Source organism: Lissotriton vulgaris, chromosome 12 (genome assembly GCF_964263255.1).
Source record: "Lissotriton vulgaris chromosome 12, aLisVul1.2, whole genome shotgun sequence".
Taxonomy (NCBI): Eukaryota; Metazoa; Chordata; class Amphibia; order Caudata; family Salamandridae; genus Lissotriton; species Lissotriton vulgaris.
Genome location: NC_141700.1, coordinates 244,695,780 through 244,713,113, shown reverse-complemented (window position 1 = coordinate 244,713,113; position 17,334 = coordinate 244,695,780). Strand labels below are relative to the sequence as shown.

At 49.0% G+C, this 17,334-nt stretch overlaps 1 protein-coding gene across 1 annotated transcript in view; it reads right to left on the bottom strand.

Moving 5' to 3' along the window:
* Positions 1-17,334, bottom strand: part of SMPD3 (sphingomyelin phosphodiesterase 3) — a 976,655-nt gene that overhangs the window by 167,192 nt on the left and 792,129 nt on the right. The gene's annotated exons all lie outside the window — the stretch shown is intronic.

The window sequence follows — 17,334 nt, the reverse complement described above, 5'->3', positions numbered from 1 at the left end:
GTGCAGAAACTATTTTGAGGTCCTTTTTGCTGGGTTGCCACGGGTGTATGCTGGAGCCACTGCAAGACAGCCGACAGGGCACGGCCAAGTCGCTCGTGCAACCACAAAGGTGGATGGTGCAATGACTGGGAGTGCTCTCGTCAGCAGGACTCAGTTGCACGTGGGGTCTAACACATAGTCTCTGGATGATTGGTCCTCCATGGCATCAGGAGTGCCTCATCCATCTCCTGATGCTTCCCAGGCATAAGGCACCACTCGGGTGGTGAGATGCTCCTTAGTTGTCCGGGGTGATGCACATGACCATTTGATAACCTGTCTTGACAGATGGTGATAACTTGCTTGGAGTGAGGATGACTGGAGGATCTTCATAGCCAATGTAACTTATTGCATCCTTAGTGCGGTTCTTCTTTTTTTTTATATATGCGGTTGCTTGCAGGGATCCAATCTGCTTCAAGTAGCAGGTGCCTGGGAATGGATGGCCCCACTGGGAAGCATGGGTTCGCGCTTGCTGGCGGCTTACATTTGGTTGTTCCGCTGAGCAGTTGACATGGACGTTTCTCCACCTCAGTGGGTGGCTTGTGTCTGTAAGTGCACTCTCCGATAGCGGCACAAGTCGTCAGTCTTGTCACATTTCTTCTTTTCTCACGCGCACCTGTGGTTGTCGGGTTCTTCAGTGTGATAGGTGTGTCAAACACCTTTCTCACCTCTTCAATTCTCCTTTGTGATGTGGCGTTGTGGATGCTCTCCTCCTTTCCATTTCTCTTTTGCGATGTGGGGTCTTGCCACGCTCTCATTTTCTTCTGACCAGGTCACTCACTGTGATGTGTTCTCCTCCACGTGTCGCATGCTCTCTCTGCATGGACCTCTTGCTGGTCCCGTCCTGTCCGTAGGACTTTACTCTTCTCTCCTCATGGACATCTTGCAGGCCCAGTCCTGTCTGTAGGACTTGACTCTTTTGTCCTTGTGGACCTCTCGCAAGCCCTGTTCCCTTTTCAGGGATCTTTTTGGTGCGTCGCTCCCTTGATGTAAGATCACCTTCCTTCCGCCTTCGCTCGAGGGCGCAGTGCTAATGCCTTCAGTCCGCGCCATCACAGTGATTGGTTCTGCCTAGGTTTGTGTATGCTTGGTCACTCTGGGTGAGGTCGTCTGGTACAGCTGCTTTTGTGTAGTCTGCTCTCTCTTTCTGAAGCGCTGGGGATGAGACTAACTGGTGGCTTGCTCTTCCCTCTTGCAGTTTAATCTCTCTGAGTGCTTCTCTTTACCTCTGGTTGCAGTGGCTCTTAGGTATGGGCAATGAGTCGTGCACTGCAGGCTTGCTGTGGTACAGGGAGGTACGGGTGTACTTCAGGGATAGATTGCTGCTCATTATTTATCCCTTTTCTGTCCAGCCAATTTACTTATGGCTATGGACAAGTTAGTTCTTCACTACTGCTGTACTGTCTTTAGCCTGTGAGCAGTGGGCATTTTTTCTTGCTTGTTGTAATTATTCTTTTAATGCTTTTCTGCCTGGTAAGTAGCATTTGAAGCACTGGGATGTGACCTTATTACTAGACTGACACCTGAAATCAGGGGCTCTGTTACATTCGAAGGACAACTTGATGTCACAGTTTCTCTGGTGCCTTCTGATGGCGTTTGCTGGTTCATTTAGGGGTGTGAACACTGACTGTATTGCTTTCAGGTAGCTTGGCGGCTCGAGCTGTGGCACTCTGTGTACGCGGCGCTTTTTACACTCATTTGACTAGGGTACCTGCCCTCATCATGCTCTGCTAATCCCTAAACAACACCAATGAATTTTTGTGTTTAGCCTGCCAGCCAGTCTTTATCCTTCTGCGAGGTGATTTACTGCACTTTGCAGCCACCATCTTGGATACTATTGCTGTGCTTTGCTGACACTTTGAAACATTGTAACTTACTCAACCCTCCTTTCTACAGTCAACACCGCCGGCGTGTGGCAAACTTAAGTGTACATGCAAGCTAAGAAGTGGCTAGGTGCACAGCAGTAGTTTCCTGAAAAAGTTCTGGTGCATTTGGTAAAGTTTATGAGGTTGGGTGCTCCACCAGGTAGCGTAACCGTCCAAGTACGCTCAATAAGTAGTGTTTGGTTAGCGCACAAACGTTGTAAGTGCGTCCCTGTGTTTGGGCACTTAAGTGTGCCACTCCGGGGACATTTAGTTATCCTGTTTTCTCCTCCGTTGCCACACCGATCTGCAGCCCGCAGTGACGGCAACCTGCCCCCAGGGAGCGTGCAGCCATCTGTCGGCCAGTCTTGGCTTTCTTTAACAGCCATGGTCCTCATTGCAAGGCAGGAGGCGGGGATCTGCTCCAGCTCTACTGGCACCTGGTGGGTTTGTGCGGGGGAGTGTCATTACAGTTTGACTTTGTTTTTTCACACATGCCGCTCTGGCATGTGGCAGCTTATAGGTGCCTCATCGGAGGCTTGCCTCGCCCAAACAAGCGGGTGAACTCCTCAGGCTGTCGTTGTCTTGCAGGGCCCCTTTACAAGCTGCTTGCTCTCGCGGCAATCTTCTGGGCCTCTTTGTGGTGTGGCAAGCGACCGAACAGTGGTGCTGCAGCCACTCACTCTATGCCGTGGCAGCCTCGCTGATGCTCCAAGGCACCCCGGGCATGGACATTCAGGTGCGGGGGGCATGCAATGCAGGTGAGTCCAGGCAGCCATTCCCCTTACAACGTTCCAGGCCGGGGCCGCCGCACACAAGCCACCTACAGGCTGCTGCAGCTTTCTTAGTGCTGCAGGTCATGCCTTTCTTGCTGTCTCTGCTCAACTACCTGCAGGGGGTTAAATTTCCAATGGATGCAGCAGGGCCCTCATCTCACCTGCGGGCAGGGCGTCATCTGTGTAATCTCCTCAGGCGGGGTAGCGTTGCAGTCGACCCGCACTCTGAGGTATTACGGGAGCGCTGGCGCGTGTTGTCATGCGCTAATTATAAATAAAGATGCATGGCCCGGCTCCAGCAGTCGGGACCACGCCGTTAACTAGTACACAGTGTCGGGAGTTAATTGCGGCCGCTAATTATTTACGTGCGCGCGGCAAACTTCACACTGGCGACGAGACGGTAACCAGCCCTAATTGCTGCATTTGTTATGCTGATTTCCCTGAGTGGCCTGACCCTTTGATCTAGGCCTTACAGCCACGTGGGAGCCAGCTGACCTGTGCAGGCCTGTTGTTACTCAGTGCAAGCCTGCTGCCTCCGGAGAAGGCACTGCACCCCTTAGGAGTGCCTGGGTGGACTAGAAGCCATCTCTTGACCCCCTCTGTCAGAGCCCACTCATGTGGGTACCCCAGCACCCTAGGAGAGGTGAGTGTGACAGTAAGGCCAAGCACCCACAGGACGCAAGGGAGAAGCCAGACTGCGCCACCGTCACTCTCGGCCAGGCAGTTGCCGCCACGCCCAAGAGGAAGGCAGTGCACGTGCAGTGAGGTGTGACCGCATCTGCGTCAGAATGGCATCGATCCCGGCCATTGAGCCCTTTGTGGTGGACGGTGCCCTTCATCCCTCTCCCCGCGATGGATGGACTGGACCGACTGTCTCCAGATCTACTTTGAAGGGACAGGTATACCCCAGGACAGGCGCAGAGCCCTACTCCTCCACCTAGGGGACAAGGACATACATCGCATTTACAAAACACTAGTGGAGGCCACACCCAAAACGTATGTGACGCTGCTCAATGCCCCTAAATGCGCACTTCGAGCGATGGCGAACAGGGACTATGAAAAGTTCGTCTTTCGCCAGGTCAAGCAAGAAGTGGAAGAGTCATTGGACGCGTTCCACAGACGTTTGAAGGAACTGGCCAGCACGTGAGGCTTCCAAGATGAACAAGAAGAGATCCGGGGTCAAATAATACAGGGATGTTACTCGTTGAAGCTCAGAGTGAACATCCTTCAGGAGTCAGGCAAATCCTTGGCTGACATCCTCACCCTGGGCAGGTCAAAAGAACTGTCGCAAGCCAGAGCATCCCATATGGAGGCTGCCCTCCACCGCCCAATCAAGACGGAACAAGGCAACGTGGTGGAGAAGGTGAACATAGTGAGACCTAAATCATGCTAAAACCCAGGGAAAATACAGCAAGACAAGAAAAAGGAATGTGGCTACTTTGAAGGCACGCCCCATCGCATGCAGGACTGCCCAGAGAGAGGGAAGCAGTGCACAGCTTGCGTGTGGATGAACCACTTTGCAGCAGTATGCAGGTCCTCAAAGTCCCAGAAAGAAGCAGCACAGACAGTGGCCAAAGCACAAGACAGTAAAGAGATGGACGATGACACAGGAGACTACCCGGTCCATTATGTACTTGCGGTAGACCAACCACGACGGAAGAGACGACGACTTCCAAGGTGCAAACTCAAGATCCACCACCAGGAAGTGAAAGCCACCATAGACAAGGGGCCTCGATCGAACGATGGATGCCAATGTATACAACCAACTAAGCCCACGCCCACCTTTGCGCGAAGCAAAGATCAGGGTATTTGGCTACGGACAGAAGACACCTATCCCACTCATAGGATGTTTCAAAACTGAGCTTTGGCACCAGGACCTCAAGATCCCCACCATACTGTATGTGACCAAAGAAGGAAGTGGAATGCTGGTAAGCGGACAGACAGCTGAAGAGCTGTAACTGATCTCCTTTGCCATGGTGGCACAAGAAGAAGAACTAGAGGACATCATTGAAGAGTTTGAAGATGTCTTTAAGGGCATTGGATGCCTGAAAGGGAAAGAAGTCTCTCTCCACATTGACCCGTCAGTCCAACCAGTAGCGCTGAGGCACAGGCGCATTGCGTTCCACCTGCGAAAGAAGGTCGAAGAAGAGCTGGTAGCACTGGAGAAGCAAGGGATTATAGAGAAGGTCAGTGGACCCACCCCATGGGAATCCCCGATTGTAGTGGCATGGAAGCCAAAACAGCCGGGGCAGGTATGCATCTGTGTCGACATGTGCCTCCCAAACCCCGCTGTAACAAGGGAACGCCACCTAACCCCTACCATCAACGACATCCTGGGGGAACTAAACTGCGCAGTGTGGTTTTCAAATATGGACCTACGGTCCGGCTATCACCAACTGCCCCTACACCTGGACTCCAGATACACCACTACTTTCTCTACACACGTCGGCCTCCGGAGATACCGACGCCTCATTCCTCAAATGCCGCGGAGGTGTTCCAGAACACCACTTGTGATGTCCTCAGCAGACTCCCGGGGGTTTTGAACGTAAGTGACTACCTGTTGGTATATGCATCGTCAATGGAAGATCACCACCGTCGACTTTGCAGTGTTCTCAAAAAGGATTAAAGAGTCCAGAGTTACCCTGCACAAAGAAAAGTGCCAGTTCTCAAAGAACAAGATCAGCTTTTTTGGCTACGCGTTTTCCGACAAAGGAGTAGCCCCTGACCCGACAAGGTGCGAGAAGTTCAGGAAGCCCCAGCACCCTCCAACATCTCGGAAGTAAGGAGCTTCCTAGGGATGGTAAACTTCTGTGGGCGCTTTGTCCTGGACTTATCCAACCTCGCAAAGCCCCTTAGGGAACTAACGAAGTCAACCACCACATGGCAGTGGGGCCTTGACCAGGAGCAAGCTTTTAGGGACACCAATGCAGCCCTTTCGGCAGACACCACACTGTCGTACTTCGACTCGGCCCGGCCCACCAATGTTGCCATTGACGCCAGTCCCTATGGCAGTGTTCTTCAATCTGTGGGGCGCGCCACTATCCCAAGGGGGGCGCGCACTCCACCCGAAAGTCTTGCCTTTGTTGTCTTGTTTTTCCTCCATCCCACCTCGCAAGTTATTCCCATTGCAAATGGGGGTTTTTGATTGGATGCTGCTCCTGCTTTCTCCAATCAGTAGGTAGGAACGTCACCAGTGACGTTCCACAAATGAGGTGGGGGCAGCAGCTGAGATTCTAGGAAGTGCAGCGAAATTTGCGGGGGGCATAAAGCTCCTGCATTTCACTTTTGATGCCTTTTCTTCCTGAATCCTGTGAAGGCTTTCATACATTTTCCTGTCGCCTTGCTGTGAAGGACTGCACAGGTAAGAGGGCTTTCTCGAGAGGGGGGTGATGTTGGACAGATAACTGAGGTTTGGATCACATTGGCAGCCTAAAAGCATCCTCGCGCACAGCGCTTTATCTGCGCATTGCAGCACTGCCAGTAAGCAATCTAGCCTCAAAATGTAAGTGCCTCAAGACGTGGCTTCACAGGGGAGGGGTGGGCACTTATTTCCTGGGTGTTACAGGGCCATCCTGCAACGTGGTGGTCATTCACCTACGCTGGATTCCCTCTATGCTGTCGGGTTTCAGTGCTGGCCTGCACTTTTTCAGTCGTATATAAATCACCTTGATGGTTACCATTGATGCGCCCAGTTCACTTTGTTCCTTCTACCTTAACACTTCCCCCGCTGCTGCAGGTGATTCCCCCTTACGCTCACCACAGCCTTGAATTAGCATGTTGTGGTGTTGTGGATCATGTTCATATCAAGGGCAGAGTGAGCATTCGTCCTGCTGATTGGCTGCACTGCTTTATACTGGACCCAGGAAGATGTTCAGTCAGGAAGGAGACGGCCAACATGACAGAGAAATTCGGCAATCTTGAGGAGCTGTGGTGGAATTCTATGGAGAAGTGTTTGAGGCTTGTTTTAAAATGTGAGCACGTTATTGCTTGTAATTAGATTTTGTAAGTGTGCAAAGATCTTAACCGATATATTTCCTGATACGCTTACTATGAGTTTGGATTATCTCTTTGATAAAGTGCTCAACCATCTGTGCCTGCACATAGGCCTAATTAGCTCCAATTGCATTTGATCTTTGACTCATGGCGCTCCACAGTTTTCATTTGCAGTGGTTCAGATTCCTCCCGAAGCTCGAACAAGTCCCTTGCCTACTCATATCAGCGCCTGAGGCGGAGAGCACATGAATGTTACAGAAGGGAAGCTTTCTAGCCAGAACGTGGTCCTTGCAATGGTACCCCATACATTGCTTATTTCTTCACTTACATATGTCATCATCCCACTGTGCAGCCTTTGCAAACCCAAGCCTGTATTTTATACTGTTAGCCATATCGCGCACGTCTGGCATGTGATAACAGCCTATCATAGCGCTTACAATGCTCCTAGTCTTATTCGAGGTAAAGAGCAAGAAGGCTGAAAAACTTTTGAGATCTGTCCCATGTCCAGAGTACAGTGCTTGTGTGTTTCTCACAATCTGGTTTGTCTTTTCCAATTAAGTAGGAGGGACTACACATCACTATGCAAACAATCATTATTATGTTTTTTACCTGAGTGTTCAACATGTCACTGATTTTTTTTATTTAAAAAATGTCCCAGGAATCCATCCTTTTAAATTGTTTTCCAATGTATTTATGTTGGTGATTTCTCAGGTGAGACGCTTCACATGAAGCTGCTAGACCACTTCAGAGGGTGCGGCTGCAGACCTACTATCATCATCAATAAATCTTTATGTGATAATCCCCAGTGGTTGCTACTGCTAATGGATAGCCAAAACCAACATCATTGCACGGTTTGCAAAGGGATGGTGTGGAGCTGGCCATGATGTTGGTTTTGGCTTTCTATTAGCAGTAGCAACCACTGGGGATTATCAGCTGTGGCACACAATTTTCAAAACAGTTTTACGTGCCCATTTGAGCAGTGGTGAAAACGTTTGTTTTAAATAGCATCCAACTAGCCTCCATGTCATTCATAACATATTGGCTATTCCTGCCATTTTAGTCAAGACAGTTTTGCATTCTTGGACTCGTAATTTCAATTTTAGCATGGCAATTGTGGGATAAAACTTAAAAGTATACCCTATAACTCCAAAGTTTACCGAAAAATCAGAGGTGGTTGAGAGTTTTGTTTTAATAGTAAATTAATGTCAAGCTCACAGTGGAAATGCTAGCTAGAGACACTCACAAACCTACAGTTCACTAAACTCCTATTGCGTTGAACATTATTTGCCGGATATGGCCAAGGAGATGCGGGTAGCGGTCAATTATATAGTGTACCAGCTTCCAGAAATGTCTGTCACGTAGTGGGGGGCCCGACACTTCAAAAAATCAGTTGGGGGGGCTCAACCTACAAAAGTTTGAAGACCTCTGCCCTATGGGCTAGGGGCAGTGCTCACGCAGTTACAAAACAACGGGGAGTGGGCTCTGATTGCATACACAAGCTGCTCCCTAACAGACACGGAACAGCGCTACTCGCAGATAGAGCGAGAAGTGATTGCCATCCATTGGGCCTGTCGGCATTTCCATGTCTACGTGTATGGTCATCCATTCACGGTATCCACCGACCACAAGCCCCTCATCCCCCTATTTCAAGGGTCAGCATCCAAACCTCCCAGAGGATTGAAAAATGGATCCTTCAACTCCAGGGGTATGACTACCAAGTGGAATACAAGCCAGGCTCATCCAACCCTGCGGACTACCTATCGAGACATCCGAAGGCCGCAACTAAAGCAGATGAAGAGGATGCCAAGGACACTGAAGAATACGTCTGATTCATAGCGGAAAGATCCCGACCACTTCCGATGAGCCTTGAAGCTATTGTCGAAGGCACCCGGAATGATGAATGCCTGCAACTGGTCATTGTCGCAGTTCAAGCAAACGACTGGCGCCCCATTCAGTCCACTATGACCCAACGGACGCCCCGAGCAAAGACCATCCTGGAATCAATCATGTGGATCAAGGACAAACTCTCGGTCGACAGCAGTGGTTGTCTACTCAGAGGTCCGCGACTGGTGATCCCATCAAGCCTTGCTCAACAAGCCGTGGACCTCGCGCACAGAGGACACCAAGGCCTGGTAAAAACAAAGAATGGGCTGAGAGCCAAGGTATGGTTACCGGAGATGTACATGATGGTCGAGCAGACAGTCAGAACGTGCTCATGGTGCCAGGTAACAGGCCAACCGGATCGTCCTCACCCCGTCATCACTGAGGACAACCCCGACGGTCATGGGAGTGCCTTAGTGTTGACTTTGGGCATCTTCCGAAAGGGCACTACGCCCTTGTGATTATCGAGGATTACACAAAGTACCCCGAGGTTGAAATCGTGGGAAGTCAAACAGCCACGGATGTGATTACCAAAATGGAGAAAACCATTGCAACTCACGGAATCTTCGTGGTGGTGAGAACGGATAATGGTCCACCTTTCCTAGGGCAAGAATTTGCAGACTATCTCAAGGCCTGGGGCATTCAACACCGAAAAGTGACCACGCGCTGGCCCCAAGCAAACGGGGAAGTAGAGAGATTCATGCACTCTCTCAATACAGTGATACGCATTGCGCATGCTGACGGAGCTCCCCTAGAGAGAGCCATCTATAGGTTCCAGAGAGAATACCTTTTGAATTGAATTGAATGCGATGCTTATATAGCGCATGCTGTCACCCTACGGGTATCCTGGCGCTTCAGACTAAAAAGAATTGACCAGAGTAGAATTGATCAGAACAAAAGATCAGGGAAAAAGGAAATAAGATCCTAGGAAAGAGCCAGGTTTTGAGACTCTTTCGAAACTCAGTCAAAGAATTAGTTTGTCTGATGTTCTGGGGTAGCTCGTTCCATAGACGGGCACCAACCACATTAAATGCCCTCCCATCCTAGAACGTTTGAACCTGGGACTTGTCAGTAGGCTGGCACGAGAGGAGCGAAGTTGCCTCTTGGGCTTGTACCAGGTAAATGTTTCCTGCAGTGGGACTGGACCCAGCTCGTGCACCGCTCTGAACACCAGGCAGAGTGACTTAAAGTGGACCCTTTCCTTGATAGGCAGCCAGTGTAGATCTCTCAGGGCCAGGGTGGTAGATAAGCGCCACTACCTATCAAGCACCAGTTTTGCTGCTGCAGATTGGACTCTCTGCAATCCCTGAATGATGTATTGTGGAACCCCCAGATGCAGGGAATTGCAGTAGTCCAGCCTGCTTATCACTGTGCTCCTTACAACCAGGGAGTGCGACTCTTTTGGTAGTAGTGGGAGTATCTGACGTACCATACGCATTAGGGAGAAGCACACACTGGCGGTCTTATTTGCCTGTGAATCCATCTGAAGATTGTCATCAATCAGAACCCCCAGATTGAGTACCATGCTGACCGGAGTCAGCGGTTCCTCCTCAGGAGTAAGTCTAAACTCAAATGGTAGATGTTTGGACATCCTGGCAAAGGAACAGTACACCACCTCAGTCTTCCAGCCATTAAATTGTAGGGAATTCCTTCTGAGACAGCCAGCCATCCGACGCATGTACAGAGATACTGCATGTTCTCCTTCAAAGGAGAATGCCAGTTGTGTATCGTCGGCATAATTGACTAGGTTGACTCCAAAAGATTTAATAATGGGGAACAGGGGCTGAAGATAGACATTGAAAAGAATGGGGCTGATTGCAGAGCCCTGTGGCACCCCATGGACTATCGGGGATTTGCTGGAGGAAAACGGTGCCATGTTTACTACCTGCTGTCTCCCCGCTAGATAAGACTGAAGCCATTGCACTGCCCATCCTTTCACTCCTATCTTCTCCAATCTCTCCACTAAGATTGAAGGGCTCACCGTGTTGAATGCGGCAGACATATCGAGGAGCACTAGAACAGTGGCATTCCCGTTGTCGGCTCGAATGCGCAGATTGCCCAGCATGGTGGCCAAAGCCGCCTCAGTCCCATGACTGGGCGAAACCCAAATTGGTCTCTATCAAGCAAGTGATTGTCCTCCAGAAAGCACAATAGTATCCTGCTAACTGCCGTTTCCAGGATTTTAACTGGATATGGCAGGAGAGAGATGAGTTTGAAACTTGCAGGGATTGACGGGTCCAGGGGGAGCTTTTTAATCAGTGGAGTCACCACCGCTTTCTTCCAGCCCTGCGGGACAAATCCTTCTTCTAAGGACTGATTGCAAATCTGCTGCAGCCAGGGGAATTTTTCTCGGCCAAATTTCTTCCAGATTTTATGGGGGAGGGGGTCAAAGGGGGAGCCCAAGGACACACTGTGGGCCAGACAACTGAAAGCAGCATCAGTGAGGGTCTGAAAATTATCAAGGGTCGTTAGCTGTTGTAGGTCTTCATCCATCATTTGATCCGAGTTATCTTGACCATCGGTATTATTAGGATGGAGTGTATCGACAATTTTGGCAATCTTGTCTTGAAAATAAGAGGCAATTTCATCACACAGTTTTTGCGATGCTGCCACATTATTCAGACAAGTAGGGGAGGAAAGATCCTTAACGATTTTGAAAAGCGCTTTTGTCCCATTCGGCACTTGTGTAATAAATGCAGCGTAGAAGTCCGCCTTAGACTTAAGGATGAGCTCTTTGTATTTCAACTGTGATAATTTCAAGTTTTGCTTGTCTTCCTCAAGGTAGCTCTTTCTCCACTTCCTCTCTGCCTTCTTGCGGATCATACGAAACTGTTTTAATTCTTCATTATACCAGGGAGCCATAATTTTGTTCCTGTTTTTTAGCTTCTTTACTGGGATTGCCTGAACCAAAATATCGGTTATATAGCTGGAATAGATTTTATAATTTTCCTCTACTGTCACAGTGGGTGTAAAGTGGTTAGCATCTGGGGCGGTCACATGGGTTTTGATGCCCCATCTCACGACCGAGGCAGCCCCGGGACCAGCAAGCATGGGCCGAGTGGTGCGAGAACCATCCCTCATCACCCAAACTGGACCCCGTTTCAGATTGACACCCAAAGGTCCTAGCCAACAGGACCAGTACCTATGACCAAGCCAGCGTCAACCGACGAGCAAAAGTGTCGACCATTCATGTAAGGGACAGGGTCTATGTCAAAGACAGGTACCCAGGGAGCAAATTGTGGCTTCCCTTTGAACGACAGCCATGGACAGTGATCCGCCGAACCGGCACGATGATAACAGCGCAGAGAGGGACCGAAGAACTCACATGCAACATATCTTTCTTCAAAAAGGTACATGCCGGAACTCCTGACCAGCCGATATCGGACAGTACGGATGCAAGACCAAGTCAACGGTCCGTGGAAGAAGAGGTGGATGGTGGCCAGGGCAAATCCCCATGGAAGATCCAGACGGATCTGACCGAGGCATCCCATAGCTGTTCAGAACTCCAGACAGAGGACTGCCAGGTTCCCCAGTGAGATCTCCAGAGGGCTGGGTATCACAGGAAGTTGCCCCGTCCCTACCATCCTCATGGGGCGAACATTCCAGATATGGCCTGAGGAACAATCCGGCACCCTCCTCCCGTCTAGCAGGGTTCATGGTGTGATGAACCAATGACTCGCAGCGGACAGTGACTGGTAACAGATCTATACATTAAATGTTTTGTTCATTGTTTAATAAAGGTTGGAAGGAATGTAATGTCCTCTGGCGGAGTAGCGTTGCAGTCTACCTGCGCTCTGAGGTATTACGTGAGCGCTGGCGCGTGTCGTCACGCGCTAATTATAAATAAAGAGGCGTGGCCCGACTCCAGCAGTCTGGACCACGCGGTTAACTAGTACACACTGTCCGGAGTTAAATGCGGTCACCGTGCGCTAATTATTCAGGCACGCGCGGCGAACTTCACAATCTGCTAGCTGGCACGCCGCACTGTTCTCGTCTTACTGATGTTGAGGACTGGTGGGGCTACTCTTGCTGGTATTTCGGCTACCGTGAAGTGGGCACGGTGTCGTCGCCCAAGCGGGTATCGGAGATGAGGGAGGGTTCTCACCTCTTGTGTTGGGGTTGGTGTTGGCAGCATATAGACGCCTCGAGTGTAAAGGGCACATGGTGCTAGCTGCGGCACTCCACCCCCTTCCACCAATCCCCCTTCATGTATGGCTTCATGCTATTCTACCCACAGGGCTCACCTCATGCCTGGCAGTTCAGTGGGCACTTCTGATTTGCAGCTGGCTTACTGGGATCGCACTCGTAGGACAGGAGCCCTGCTCTCCCCTTTTCCTTGCGCTCCTGCTTTGGGGAACAAAGCCGGTCGGGTGTTGGTTAATGGCAGATGGACGGCTGCTGGTTAATGGCAGATGGACGGCTGCAGAGCATGAAGACTGGAAGCTGCCATCCTCGCTCACTGGATGGCCTTATTCTTGCCCTGTCCTTCCTTGGTCGCTGCCTTGCAAGCAGCAGGTGTGTGGGTGCCTCGGACTCGGGGTAAACTTCCCTGAAGAGCTGCTGCCAGCGCACACACGGAGTCACACCCACTTGTCGCTATTGTAAAATTCTGGGCCCTAGGCACCCATGCAGACGCAAGGACGACACAGACACAATGTAGGTTACATAGAACTGGCCCAAGGCACTTGCGCCCTGCCTTTTTTATTGGCAGGCGCCACATCACTTTTGAAGCCTGTGTTGGGAATGTGTGGAGGGGAGTGTGACTAGGGCACGAGTTGGGGTACGCGCGGGTGGACAGCGTCCACCCACTATTTTAACAGGGTGGACGCCGTCCACCATGCCAAGAAGTTGGGCCCCACTGAAAAATATGCAGAATTTGTCCCAGTGTAATTTGCAAACACTGGCCCCGGTACACATTCAGCAGCACCTGCATGTTGTTGTCTGCTTTCGATCCGCAACAACGTGCAGGCGGGAAGGGGGCTTTCTTAGTTCAAACTCCTGATGGGCCCATAACAAATGCAAAAACAACAATTGATGGACAGAATGCAGAACAATGTCATACATTCACCCCAGTACAGAGATCTGGGCTTAAATCCATCGTTTTTTTGCACTCCACACCACCCCAGTTCAGACATGGCCATATGCAAATCAGCCTTGACCTTGTGCCTCATGGGAACAGTCCAGCCCAAACTGCCAAGCCATGTCTTTCCTGGACCGGAATCAAGCATCCTAGGACCGGTTTCTGGCTATCAGCCGTCTTCAGCCAGGATAGCTTGACTCCAGTGGTGTGGAGAGCATGGGACTCATGTCTGAGCATACCCATCCCACTCGGGGTGACAAATGCAAAAACAACAATTGATGGACAGAATACAGAACAATGTCATACATTCACCCCAGTACAGAGATCTGGGCCTAAATCCATCGTTTTTGTGCACTCCACACCACCCCAGTTCAGACATGGCCATATGCAAATCAGCCTTTACCCTGTGCCTCATGGGAACAGTCCAGCCCGAACTGCCAAGCCATGTCTTTTCTGGACCGGAATCAAGAATCCTAGGACCGGTTTCTGGCTATCAGCCGTCTTCAGCCAGGATAGCTTGACTCCAGTGGTGTGGAGAGCATGGGACTCACGTCAGACCATAACAAAGGCCGAATATGAGGGGGTCATCAAGCCTCCTTTTGTTGAAGTCTCCAGGCTGGGAGGGGTTAGAGCCTCACACCTAGATACAAATGCAGCAGAGGGGAAATAAAGGCTCACACCTTTTTATTTTTTTGCAGAGTTTTATAAGGGACAGATTTGCTTTTTACCAACCTCCTCGTCAGCTGCAATCTGCCACCCTTAGACATTTGGTCATTCCTAGATTTAAGAGAGTTCGTCTAGGGGGGCAATCTCTGACGGTTAGAGCTGCTCAGATGTGGAACAACCTTCCCGACGCACTTAGGCATACGACAAAGCTCACGTGCTTTAAAAAACATCTGAAAACACACTTATTCAGGCAAGCCTTGTAGATTCCCTCGTTTCCTTAGGCTGACACCACGATCCTCTCTCGCGCCAGGACAGTTTTGACTAACAGTGCGCGTTATAAGCAATCATATAACGTTATAGCGTGAACTTGACCCAAATCGGGTATCAGAGCGCTTTACATAGCACCAGTTACATTACATGAGGACACACATTCATTTTTGTTAGGCACGGGTAGATTAAGTGATATGCCCAGAATCACAGGATGTTTAGCGTCATTACCGAGACTCAAACCCAGGTCCGAGGTTGAGCGCCCTAGCCATTAGGCCAACTCCTCTACCTTATTAGCACTTCACACATACTTAAGAGAGGCAGCTTTTCACTTTGTTTAGTCCCTGTTTACAAGATATGCATTCACTGTAAGAATGTCAGATGTGTTGGTATTTCCCTGTATTTACACAAAATAAATGCAATGTATATAGTGATTACTACCCCCTGAGGAGGCGTTGAAATAATTTAAGTACCACTATTTTTTCTTTTAAAGCACTATGGGTAGAGGAAGTACACGCAGACAAAAGGCAACATTGTTTTATGTGTAGCTTACAAAAGTGTGAATCTTCTGCCTAAATGTGGAGGGTTTCGCTATATATTCAAAATATGCTCTAATGTACTCATAATAGACATGTTAAATATATATGTGAGGGCGTAAGATCTGATGTCGCGTGCTGTGATGGCAGGCCCCGCAGTGTCACACGCCACGGTGTCACGCGCCGTGATGCCACTTGCATTATGATTAACTAAATTAGCCCCCCCCACTTCTTTTTTAGGACTTGTGCCCTGGTGTGACAGCCCGTCCTCGGGGAGTGGCTGGTACACCAGTACCTGGCAAACACTAGAACGAGTTCAGCAGGACTCTACACAACCCATCTTTCTAAATTTTGAAAGAATTGGTGAATGTCATTGGGTGTTATCTCTTAGCGAATGTTTCCACATTTAATATCACTGTAAGATATCTGTTGGTGTCATTTTATGAGCCTAAATCGCATTTAAGGGGTTATATCACCTCACACAACCTTTTTAGTGACCTTAAAGGCAAAAGGTCCTGGACTTGGATGGCCCTTTTAATAAAACGCAACTTTGACTTGATTTAGGTTGTTTTTTTTCGATAGAAAAATACTTCCCGGTGAAAGCAGACCCCAAAGCTCGTCTCCAGGCCACGTGCATCAACCTCCAATGCTATGATGTCAGAAGGCGAACCAGCCTATTGCCAACCTCTGCAAAATAGTTGAAAAGTAACAGCCTGGTGATGAGGCTAGGATTTACTGTATATTTTTTAAAAAGCACATCCTTGCAACTGTAAGCACAAAAGTATTGTTTCAGCTAAAAAGCGCCCTAGTGATAATAATTGAACTGGTAAGTAGAGGGTTTGCGAGTCACAAAACTTCTTATGTATGAAAAAACCAGTGCATGCATGAAAGTGATAGGGCTGAGATTTCGATCAATACCTTATCACTATCGATCTAAAACCCCGCTCTGGTCGACTGAATCTTTATTGCCTGTCATTGAGAAATAAAGTGCATCTTTACCAAATTAGTTCCCCCCATTAAAGGACTCTGCTTCAAAGGATCACAAACAACTTCTAGCTTTCAAAGGTTTATTATAAGTTGTAAGTACAAGCATCTCAAGATGAGATTCACCAAATACACGGGCCCAACTACATACACGTGTTCTCTGAAAGCCCTCAGACGAACAACGGAAACTATCAATACCAGTTCTAAAAACAATAGTGCCGTTAGCATAGACACGTATTGAAATCTATCGCTCATTACAGGCGGAAAGAAATTACAGGTTAGGCTTTCCCTACCCTGCACTAGATGGTATCCCTACTTAACCAGGTCTCTACCTATCAAAGGTGTCAGCAGTGAATGACTCCCGAGGGAAGTCACTCACTCTAAACTCTTGGTGAAAACCTAAAGTCCTCCAGTCATGGCCCCTCTCTGCCTACCCATCCGCTCTCTAAAGGGTCCTCAGGCTTCTGCTCTAACTCCACCCAGGGGTGCTGTCCCTAATACAAAATCACAACAACATTTAGGACGCCCCTCGTGAGACGCCCCTCACGTGGTGTAGCTTCTGGCTGTTTCCATGATGAGGCCTTGCGGTTAGAGTCGACCTTGCTTTCCAGACGCTTCTCCGGCCCGCTGATACCCCTTAAACATTCCGGAACCCTCCTACATGTCTGGTCCATTTCAAGAACAGGCTTCTATTCATATCTAATAATTGAATACCCCCTTTTCTCTTCCAGACAGACATTTGGAGCCAAGTCCCAAATCTTATGGTTTTCCACCTGCGTCACAACATTCCCCTTTCCAGACTAATACGTGTAAATCAACATTTAAAGCTTTCCAGCCCTACAACAGTTTTATAATATTCGATTTCTTCTTTAATTGTTAGCATGTTAATACTCTTATTCTACTGATTCAGTAAACACATCTGTAAATCAAAAACCCACTCATTAATTCTAAACATTAGTGCAATCCACATTGTATATTTCAGTCGCCTTCCCCCTCCCGCCTTGCTCAGGCCCTGAGGCCTACCACGTTCTACGTTTCCGTATGTCATCTTGCATTTGACAACTGCACAACATAGATTCAAGAATATTCACGTTGAATAAAATCACATAGTATCACATTTTGCGAATTAATAAAAGAACTCACATCTATATAATATAGTCCTTCTGAATAATATAATGTAATCATAACATGAGTGCGGTCCAAGAAATGAAAGGTATACCAGTCTGATTCCTTCTGTCATGGCCATGCATGAG